This window comes from Pecten maximus, chromosome 11 (assembly GCF_902652985.1).
Source record: "Pecten maximus chromosome 11, xPecMax1.1, whole genome shotgun sequence".
NCBI classification, from domain to species: domain Eukaryota; kingdom Metazoa; phylum Mollusca; class Bivalvia; order Pectinida; family Pectinidae; genus Pecten; species Pecten maximus.
Window position 1 is genome coordinate 1,751,237 of NC_047025.1, and position 10,656 is coordinate 1,761,892.

The following is a 10,656-nucleotide window of genomic DNA, read 5'->3' on the forward strand; positions in this document are numbered from 1 at the left end:
TAAATAAATAAATAGAGAGGCTTCCGTGGAGTTGAAGTACCTTCCTTGGTTGTGATTGTCTTTGGGGGTGAAGATTTTGTGAAGGAAGTGTAAAAGTAGGGAGTATAATGTCTAACATTGATTTCAATTGTACTTTAAAGTCAGAATATCGGGATGGATGGATCAGGTTGTGAATGTCTTTAGCTCGAGAGGTTTAGCACAAGGCTAGTCCAAAATTTGGTTCCTAGCGAAGGCATTGGAAATAAATTTATTATGCTCTCTGTTAACATTGGCACCATCTAGGGAATTCTATATGCTGATATGTTGAGCATTAGCTATATAGTTTCACCAAAAATCCCTATAATTAACTGTAGAAACTTGAGGACAAGATTTCTCTGGAGGTGGGATTACAATATTATGTCATGTAATCCTGGTAAATTCTAAAATCGCAGTATAACGCTCAGATAGAGAGAACTGTACAACAGTTGAGCATAAGACTTGAACTCCAGAGGTCCTGGGTTCGATCCTCATCGTCCATATATGCTCGATCTCTTGCCCTACAATGTTATATATATTCAACTAATTGGCATGGCTCAAATTTACAAATCTGATGTTAGAATGACTAGGAAAAAATGGCCTGCAGCAGTATAGATATATGTACATATAGGTTTTAGCTTGCTGCAATGCATCTTTATGCACTTTTAACATGCAACAATTTACATTAATTGATTTGGGGTAATTATAACCACGATCAAGAAACAAAGTCTGAATGTCAGTTTCTGAGTCATTTCCGGCAGATTAGAATAGATATATACAAGCAATGAGAGCATATTGTCATTTTAGAATTATTAAATTCAGGGGATGATATATATATATTGCCTTGGCAGACAATGTGTGTTGCCATATTTTGAAATGAGGCAGCCCTAGCTAGGCCTGCTACAGGTGTCACAGTCTGGTCTTCATGAAATTTTCTGCATTATGGTGTTAATGCTCCTAGCATAAAGCATTAATCTTTGATCTCACACCATGGTGTTTTCAACAAAAAAAAAGAAGAAAATTGAGACTAAAGTGAGTGCGAAGAAACGATGAGCTCATGCTTATAGCTGGAAATGTTAGCGCAGCTCCAAACACATAAAACATGAAGTCTGTGGACTATACATTTGGTTTGGGTTAGTATTGTGTAATCTCTTGTCAACAGCCAATTTCATTTAAGGACTGCCTATTGTGGTGAATGCATTTTCGGTTTTGAGAGGCTGTGGTATGTTCATGTATGTCTTCTTGTGATGTCTGCATTATAGTGCTACCTCACTGAAGTATACTGCAAATAGACGCCCAGCAGGACACTCCACCTGGTCACGATATACTACCGACGGGCGATCGCGAGCCAGTCTTCCCACTCCAAAAATGCGGAGCTCTAAATATAAGCAGGGGTATAGTAGCAACTGCCATTTCTTGAGGACAATCCAAAGCCTTCTTCACAGGAAACACTCAACTAAAGGCCAACAGTGAGGCAGTATCAAGATAGCCATGTTTTAGGAAAAGGAAGAGAAAAGATAGATCCAAAATTTAGTCACCTCAAACGATCATGCAATGGGGGCAGCAGGTACATATATACTATTCTTATGCCCCACCTGCAAGGAAGGTAGCTACATATGTATAGACTATACAAGTTTGATAGTTATCATTATCAACCATTGTGTAGAACTTGTGATCTTTCTCAAAATTTATTTCCAGTTTCCAATCGTGTCTCCATATGTCCGACATCCCATCCTTGATTTTGACAATTGAAATTTGGTCACTCTTTTCAGGAACTTAAATTGGAAGTATTTCATGGATCTTTGTCCAATTTCTTATTTAATTTCCTTTGTGATTCATATATTGTTAGAATTTTAATTTATTGACTCTGTTTTTGTCAGTAGAATAGATCAAACAGAGGAAACATCAGGAAAGCTCACAAAGGTAAAATCAAACAAAAATCAGTAAAAATAAAATGTTCATGGTCGCAGATGCACTTTCTTTTGAGAGCATATGAAAGCTCTACCTAGAAGAATGGACCAATTCTGATGTTTGACCAGTGTTGTAAGTTGTTCACGTTTGAATGACCTTGACCTTTTCTCATGTTCACTATAGTCAACAATGAAAAAAATAAATTGACAGAAGACCAACATACCTATTATTTTGCCAGAAGTTACTTATAATAGAGTGCTATAAAGTCTCTGCATACAAATGACCTTGACCCTGAATCAAGGTACAGTTACCTATATCTTCAAGGTCACAAGTGTCAAATAATTTTAAGTCTGAAGAATCTTTTTTTGAGGGAGAGGGGTTTATTGTGACAAATATGTTAAAAAGATTCATTTTCTTAAGTATTTAAATGACCTTTGTAAAGGCCTAGCCTTACTTCATTGGCAGTGGTGTGAATACAGTATCAAAAATACGCTTCTCTGTTATTAGCTCACCTGCCCGAACATGGGTGAAATAGGCTATAATCTTCAAACGACTTCTTCTCAATAACCAAGAGGCCCAGGGACTTGATATTAGGCATGTAGCATGCTGCGATCAAGGGCTACCAAGTTTGTTCAAAGAAATGACCTTGACCTTCATTCAAGGTCACATTGGGCAAATAGGCTGTAATCTTCAAACAACTTCTTCTCAATAACCAAGAGGCCCGGGGACTTGATATTGGGCCTGTAGCATGCTTGGGTGAAGGGCTACCAAGTTTGTTCAAATAAATGACCTTGACCTTCATTCAAGGTCACATTGGTGAAATAGGCTATAATCTTCAAACGACTTCTTCTCAATAACCAAGAGGCCCAGGGACTTGATATTAGGCCTGTAGCATGCTGGGATCAAGGGCTACCAAGTTTGTTCAAAGAAATGACCTTGACCTTCATTCAAGGTCACATTGGGCAAATAGGCTGTAATCTTCAAACAACTTCTCAATAACCACGAGGCCCAGGGACTTGATATTGGGCCTGTAGCATGCTTGGGTGAAGGGCTACCAAGTTTGTTCAAAGAAATGACCTTGACCTTCATTCAAGGTCACATGGGGCAAATAGGCTGTAATCTTCAAACAACTTCTCAATAACCAAGAGGCCCAGGGACTTGATATTAGTCCTGTAGCATGCTGGGGTGAAGGGCTACCAAGTTTGTTTAAAGAAATGACCTTGACCTTCATTCAAGGTCACAGAGGTGAAATAGGCTATAATCTTCAAACAACTTCTTCGCAATAACCAAGAGGCCCAGGGACTTGATATTGGGCCTGTAGCATGCTGGGGTGAAGGGCTACCAAGTTTGTTCAAATAAATGACCTTGACCTTCATTCAAGGTCACAGAGGTGAAATAGGCTATAATCTTCAAACGACTTCTTCTCAATAACCAAGAGGCCCAGGGACTTGATATTAGGCTGTAGCATGCTGGGATCAAGGGCTACCAAGTTTGTTCAAATGAATGACCTTGACCTACATTCAAGGTCACAGGGGTGAAATCGGCTTAAATCTGTAAATAATAATTTTGCGATAGCCAAGAGCCTTTGAGACCTGATATTAGGCCAATAGAATGCTGGAATAAAGGACTAGAAAATTTATTAATATGAATAAACCTAGCCTACTCTGATATTTGAATAAAGAAGTAATCAGCATAGTATCTGTAGAAATGACCTCAACCAACTTCAAAGTTGCTGTAGAGCCAGGTGAGCGATACAGGCCCATTGGGCCTCTTGTATGGGTTAAGCTTTAGTTATCAACAACACCAACAGAGGTAACTTTTGGTATCGCATTATTATCGATGCAAACCCTATTAGTGAATTATATTGATACATATATACAAAAAAACTGATCATCAAGAGAAAAAGTGCAAAAAAAGTCCCTGGCAGTCAAATATGGAAAAATTCTTTTGAGAATCTTTTCAAGTTTTAGAAGACCCTGAGGCAATATACATTTTGATAGCAGGTGCCTGATGAAGGAGTGTTATAAAGTTGCCTTATATAAATGACCTTGACCTATTTTCAAGATTGCAGAAGTCAAATATTTATAAAAAAAAAAATCTTATCAAGAAGACCCACAGTTCTTATATTTGTAAAGTTTGTATCGGGAATGGAGTGTTATAACAGAGACGTATGATGATATATACGTCTCTGGTTATAATTTAAAGATTCCTTATATAAATGAGCTTTAACCATACAACATGTATACAAAGTCAGAGGAGTCGAAGGTCAATTTTCAAAAGACCTCGGATCCCGGAGCTGATCGCTAGACCAGATTTTTTTAAATGTACCTTTTATGGAATTATTCAAAGTTTCGTTATTATTTATAAATGACTTTGACCTATTTTTATTGTCACTGGGGGGTCAAATATGTTAAATTAAAGAATTGCTGAAAGTGGGACCCGAGTTATTGACGATAATCCTCTGGAGAGGAACACGAATGCTTACGAATTATTAAATATAGATTTGAGAAAAGAGGCCTAGAACTTTTAGTACCGTGGGATTAACTTTTGTACACGCGTGCCCGATTCTAGCTATTTACGAATCGATGATGTAAACATTTTTAACAGTATCGTAGATTACAGCCATATACTGAGTTAGTTCCCTTTGTCCATTTATGATCACAGGCGTCTGCATTCTGGTTAGTATTGATAGGAAATAATATATAAGACCCTAATACTAAAGATGATATAGTAAGAGTAGGGGCTTGCATTATTTTCTATTAATACTAACCAGACGCCTGTGTTGATATCTAATGGCATTATTGGTGGCTTCTGCAAATAAAATATCCGATTTATTGGATCAAGACAAAAATTTGATCATTTATATATATAAACAGATTCAGACACAGGAACTCGACTTGTCTGTCAACACACTCGATATTTCATCAAAGTCGGACTTTAATTATATATCGAGTGTATTGACAGACAAGGCGAATACCTGTGATTCAGATTATAATTTGGAATCTGGGAAGATTGGACCTAGACAAGATGCATGGAGACGAACTGATTTTCGTATAAGCACGACACATTACACAAAGTAAACCGATAAGATAAACCCAATATCATATTTTAAGTTTGATGTAGGGCAAGTACATGAGCACTTGTAAAATATATAAGGACCAAAGGATTTTCAAAAAAATCACTTCCAACAATGCGTCCATTCTCCGAATGCTTTTGATTGAATTAAGATGATAATATGGTAAGTTATGTGTACAAGTTTGCTTAACTTCAATTTTGCGAATTTTACTGGCGAAAATAAATACATAGCGCGCTAAATTGAAATGCATTGAGCACTGATGGCGATTGGTGCAGTTCCCTTCATTATGTAAAATGAAGCCGGAACGTCTATTGTGTGTGCATCAGGAAGCGAGTTTGGCACATGGATTGGCATGAAGACAATATTTGACAAATAAATAAATGAAAATAATTTCTGCATCTCTTTATCCTGTGAAAGAACAAGGAAAATACATTCCTGCTGAGTGCCCCGGAAGGAATCGAACCCGGGTCTCCGACGTGATAAGCCACGACCCTGCCTCCTCAGCCAAAGAAACAGCATGCTCCGTCTGTCAGTGACCGAGACTTATTTAATTTTAACACTGTGTAAAAGCGACACCGACCAGTTCCTTTTGCAATCCCAATCACCGGGGAAAACGGGGACCATATACGGATCATATTAAATCGAATAAATTGAAACTCTGAAATTAATATTGTTACCCTATTGTAAATATTGTTATGTATACCACAGGCGTCTGGTTAATATTTAGGCTTATTATGAAAAAAATATATATCAGCCCCTACTCCTACTATACCTAACGAGAAGCAGATCCCTGTGCATATACGACATACACTTCGAATAAGTATGCACATGTTCAACAGGAGCATTGTAACAAACGTAGTTCTATTACAAAATAAGTTTACACCAAACACAGGGATTTGGCACATATTCCTAGCCTCTTAACAGGCACATATATAAATATGTGTGTTATAAATACCGTGTGGTCGGGAATGTATGTCAAGTTCCTGTGATACTACTTAACTGTATATCACCGATTATTCCTGATTTTAAAATATCGCTTGATTTACTCACCATATTTGTTAAAAGTTTTAAAACAATTTATCTTTTCGTGATGTCAAGATGTCAAAGTTTGTCTGTCGCAACAGATTTTAAAATAATCAAATATATGTTTGCAGTAGGTCATATATACGTAGATACATGACTCTGTATTGATAACGATATCACACATATTCTCTGACCCTTGTAGCATCATTTATATAACCGAAGTATTGTCATCTTAATGTGAGTTGGACAGAAAATACTTGCTGTGATACAAGACGATATATTGAATTTTGTGACGTTTAAATTGGTGTATTCAATAATTAAAAATATATTAGTGTATTCATTCATTCACATCGCTAACTAATCCCAATTGACGAGTATAAAGATAACTTCTTTGTTTTCAAAAATGCATTAAGCTCACCCATCTTTACTGATGAACAACTATGGACGAAGTCGTTTTAAGCATGCACAGCTTCATGGAATTTAAACAAAATTTTTGAACGTTGTTTGAAATAGTTAAAATCTTTATAAACTAATATGTGTCAATTCTGTATTGGCGAAACTTTTAAATGAAGACGTATTATTTCCGTCGATAAACTTTAACTCCTGTAAAATGAACATTTCACGCCGTTCATTTGCGATGGGTTACATACAAACATTGATACGGCAATGGAATTATGATACTGACTTTGTACCCTCGTATCTTAAGTACAGATATAACATATTTACAGTGTTAATATGAAGCTTGTATTCAATACACAAACGACAGATTTTTATTGTTAAATTTACACCATGTAAATATATATCCTTTATCAAGAAATTACCACAATGAAGCTGGAGACAATTCCTTATTTGGTGGCGTGTATTTCTCTGGCATATGCAAGTGAGTATTAAAACATCAGAAAGTATTGTGTATGATTATGGTAACAATAGTCAATTTCTTCAATTTATTTTAAAATATGCGACATTTAATCATAATAATCCTCTATACCAACAAGAAAAAGAAACAAGCTATTTGATAAATTTGATTTGATATATCGTGAAGACCAGTGTCGTTCTGTACAAAACGATCTAGCCCCTTCCAGCATGGTGCACGTGCATAGACGTCCCTGGTAGGCCCTAAACCGCGCCCTCTCGTCGCGATTCTTCCCGCCCTGTAAGCGATAGAAATGGTGTTTCATCTCTGCTTCTGTAATCAGTGTTGTTGTGATCTTGTGATGGTGAGCACTTAGCAGGGATATCAACGATCATCGGAAGAGAGGGAATCATGGCGAGGGGTCTGGGGGCCGCGGAGGCCCTCCAAGAAATGGTACAAAACCCCTTCCTTTATTCCGAGACTGACTGTACCACTTTTTCAACAAAAAAATAACTGACGTTTTAAGGACATGTAGTATTTTGTAAAACAGCATTTTAGTCGAAGAAATAATGGACTGTTGGTTCTTAAGTTCCAGAGTGTGATGTTAAAGAGACATAGGATAGACATATAGGGCGAAGGAGGACGGAGGGGGGGGGGGGGGGGGGGGGGGGGGCTGCAGTCTAGGCTCCACATGGTGTATTATGATTTCGTTTCGATATGACATTGAAGAGAAAGGGATAAGATTTAAGGTGCTTATAGGCATAGGTATAGGTAAGTGTCGGAAAGCATTGTTTCTTTTCTTTTTATCTTTTACACAATTCGGTTTTTTTCGGTGCGATATGGTCTCGATCATGAGATATTCGAGAGAAGAGCCAAAAACAGGAGGTCAAGATAAACTCTATCATGCCACACGATGGAAATATTTCTTTATATCTTATTTGATTCCGTTATTCATTTGGTGTCAACATTAACTGTTGGTGTTATTGGCAATTTGAGTTCTGAATATGGCGTTGAAATTGAAAAGAAATCCACCATGGGCAAGGAAATGTGTCAATTAATATTTCCGTACAACAAATCCTATTTATCTCTCAATCTCTTGCCTGTTTTATATTTTAGTCCGCCCCTTTCACCTTTTACCTGGGTTATAGGAGTGTCTGGCTTTAAAGAGGTAACAGACTTGGCAGGGATTAGTAACCGTACTGGAAGGGGTGAACTGTACTTAGTCTTCCAGAGGAGACAAATTAACAGTTACCTCCTTCATACTTACTGGAGACAAATCAAGAGTAACCTCCTACATACTAACCCCAAAATAAATAAGAATTTAATACATACCAGTACTTAATTTTTAACTTTTGAAACAAAATTAATATGTAAATGTCTAGAAAACTCTGAAACCTTCTGAAACCTGAATTTTGTTGAACATGAAAAGTTTGCAGTGATATATAACATGTGTAGAAAATATGTACACCTGGGAAAATCGATTTTCTTTCGTATAAAGTGGTATGTTTTCGCAAGAAGAATTCGGTTTTCTTTCAAAACACAGGTGCGAATGTGCACCGCCGTGCAATCAAAGGTCCTTTTAAGCCCCAATAGGCCTTCCCCTATTTTGTGCGAAAGTAGCTCCATGTACGTTCTGCTGATGCTGCACTACAGCTTCGTTGTGTGCCATCATTGGAGGTTGCTACTTATTAGTAGGATTGCCCCCTCTGTCTGGATACTCTGCTGATAGCAGTAATGATTTTATTTTATTGGAGATGCCTTTAGAAATATCAGGGGGATATGGGAAGAAGATAGAGGGAAGAAACACTACATTTTATATATTTTCATATTTTTTATCTATATTTCATATCAAAAATGTTTCATTTTCGTCGAGTTCTCGGTAAAACAGCTACGTTTATTTAAAAAAAATATACAAATGTGCATTTATTGTTTAACAGTATTGTGTCCTACACACTACGAATATATTATTACAATGAAAGATTTGTTTTTTCATTATGTTTACGATCTTATTTGACGCCGAATTTAGTATTAATCACTATTCTAATCGTATAACCATATATATGTTGCACTGTATTTGGATTATCGCTGTATTGACGTGGGTTTCCCCCAAATTTAAACTGATCACAATGGCCATTGGCTACATAGCGGATAACTACTGACTGCGGATTCTTTTTTCTGGATATATGTTTGACTCATAGAATCTTCCACCCCCTTGGGACAGGGAGTTGAGACAGGAGAAGGTCAACCCAAGGGGATAGATTCTTTAGTTTGGCTTGCCGAGTTCTTGGCAACGTAAGTATCTTACCCCCGAGGGTTGAGATTCCCCTGTCTCACTTCCATGGGGGTGAATGCTTATTTTTCTCTTACCCTGTTTACCCTCTTATGTATCTAATATGGACGTTATACATCAATGCATGACGATGTTGACGTGACGTTATTCAATTGTCGATGTGACATCGCGGTAATGTTACCGTGACGTCATTATATTGTTGCCGCGACGTCATACAATTGTTGAGAACGTGTAAAGAGCACGTGTAGTTTGCCTTTTCCCTAGGTTGAGATAACAAAATGTCACAACAGTAAAACTGTGGATATCTCAGTCCAGGGTAAGAGAAGAAATTGACCCTTTGACTTCAATTACGGTATAATATTTATCTCTAGTTTGACTTCCTTCCATGACCTACTTGTTCTTTGTCCTTATATCTTCTTTCCTTCTTACCATTTCTGTCCTATTATCAACTTATCTTTCTTTCATTTCACTTCCCTTAGAACTAGCAATACGGTATAATATTAAATGAAATAATAGTTCTCTGGATGCAGTCATCAGTGATCAATATTTTCTTTGTATAATTTGTATGAGTGATGATATGAGAGATATTTTGTTTTCAAATATATCATAATTTAGTTTGACTGATCTATTATTGTCACTGTATTGAGAAAAAAAACTCTCCTTTGAAATAAAAACAAATATTTAAAAAAAAAAGATGAAAATATTTCCTAATCATACTACTCTATAAAAATAGAGTTTACCGTGTGAATAATATATCTGTATATGAAGATGATTTTTGATCTTTGAACAAAATGTGGTATATACAAATGTCTTGTACTGATATCTCGCCAATGGAATCCGACGACGGATATTGGGGGCGACTTCTGACAGAACCTTCAGGGGATTTCAAACACTGGAAGTTACGGACTACAAAGAGTCTAAGTCTGCCCTGCAGGTAGGGCGTAAGAATTGTACCTGCTGCCCCCATTGCATGATCGTAAGAGGCGACTTAAACTTGGGATCTTATCTTTTCTCTTCTTTCTTAACAACTTTCTACTTCCTAATGTCTCCCTTGACAATGCCTCACGTTTGGCCTTTAGTTGAGCGTTCGCCGCTGTGAGGTAGGCTTTGGGTTCTGTACCCTAGCCGAGACATACCAGGGTCTTTAAAAATGGTAGTTGCTACTCCTGCTTAGTGCTCAGCATATTTGGAGTGGGACGACTGGTTCGCCCGTTGTCAGTATAATGTGACCGGGTGGGATGTGCTGCTGGGTGTCTTCGGCAGTATGCTTCAGTGAGATAACACTATAAATTGGCAAAAAGTCCGGCCTATCACAAGGAGACTTAACACGAACATACCGCAGCCTCCCAAAACACACATACGCACTCACCACAGGAGGCCGTCCTTAAATGACCTTAGCTGTTAATAGGACGTTAAACAAAATGAACCAAACCAAACTTCGTTGAAAGACAGTAGAAGTCTCGCGGTGGAGCGGGCAGTGGTCGCTGA